Here is a 1,534-nt window from a genome sequence, read left to right on the forward strand (position 1 = left end):
TGACAGTAGCTCCTGACTGAGCTGTGGCAGGAGTGAGGAAGTCCACCTGACCGCGGAAAGACCCTTGTTCGTCAACATGGAACCTGAGAGACAGACATATTTTCCCTATGCTTCACTACAACAGTCCTCAAAAGGTACAAAATTGTCTTTTCTTATATTTATTAATACTTTAATATTTTAAATGTTTTGCTCTACCTGTGAGGTCCTCTATTATGAAGATATTCACAGTTATCATCGGCATGCAGACTGAAGAGTCGGGCAGTGTCATGGTTCAGGATGTCAAAGTCCACCATTGTGCTGTGACCAGGGACCAGGTGAGTGACCGACAGCACCTGAAGAGATAGACACACACAAACTATGTCGTATTGTCACAACAACGATTTGAGGTAAATAAATGTAAATGTAGATACATCAGAAAACGTTGTATGGAAAGATGGTAGAGGAAAAGCCATGTATTGACATTTTTGAAAGTTAAGTCATTTTAACTCCAGCTGAAAATGGAGCACAGCCAGCAGTTTGGCTGTTATAGTGCAATAGTTGAGTTTTGTCCACTTCGCGGCAGCAGATTAAGCTGTAAACATAACACCAACATACAGTATTATAGTAGAGGAAGTTCATACGCTAGTCTCCACTATCACCTGAGGAAATGATCTGGCCTTTTAGCTTCTAAATGGTCTTTGACTGTATCTTCATCTTTTAGTCGCTAACCTTTCTGTCTTTTGTTTGGTGCTGTGCAGGGAGTGCTTAGTGGGTTTATAACAGTTTTTTGCTGAAAACAGCTGCCTTTTGCATCTCGAAATGGCTTAACGGAAACAGTTAAGCTGTGGGCCATTTAATCAAAACAATTATCTAAAAGACGCAGCCAATGTCTTGTTTAGTATTACCTGTATCTGAACGTAAGTGGACTGAACCATCTCCGAGGAAACCCTCTCCATCTTGTTTCCTCGGCTGTAATTCAACACCATAACTCAGAAACAGAAGGGGAGAGTGTGACCATATTTCACATTTGGTAGGATTCTGATATGGTGACACTCATCTTGGGTGTCCACCTTGAAACTGTGGTGACTGTATAGATCTGGGCTGCTGGGTTGAAGATGTGTGTGAAGCATCCACGTTTTGCCAAGAAATCCACTAAACACCTTTTAAATTGCTTTTAAGTCTTTATTACATATGTAAGTCTGAACACACATGGATGTAAACTGCACCATGACTGGTTGGAGATGGTGGACAACCACATGGTGGCAATTCTAGTTATCCTTTAAAATAGAGGCTTGATTTTGTTAGGACAAGGAATTATAATAAGATTAAAAGAAGCAGGTTGCTGTCACTGAGACTGTTGAAGAAGTGAGAAGTGTTTTCTCTGATGTCTTTTTTAATTACATTTTTAGTCATTTATTTTAGACTTGGCAATAGATTAGTTAAAAATATTCATGTTTTTATTGTACATTTTAACTCAGCATGAAAAATCTAAAGTCAGTAAGACAAGATTTGCATGTCTTTGACCTTTGGATTCTAAATTAAGAGAAGTAAAGGA

The sequence above is a fragment of the Etheostoma cragini genome, chromosome 3 (genome assembly GCF_013103735.1).
Source record: "Etheostoma cragini isolate CJK2018 chromosome 3, CSU_Ecrag_1.0, whole genome shotgun sequence".
Lineage (NCBI taxonomy): Eukaryota > Metazoa > Chordata > Actinopteri > Perciformes > Percidae > Etheostoma > Etheostoma cragini.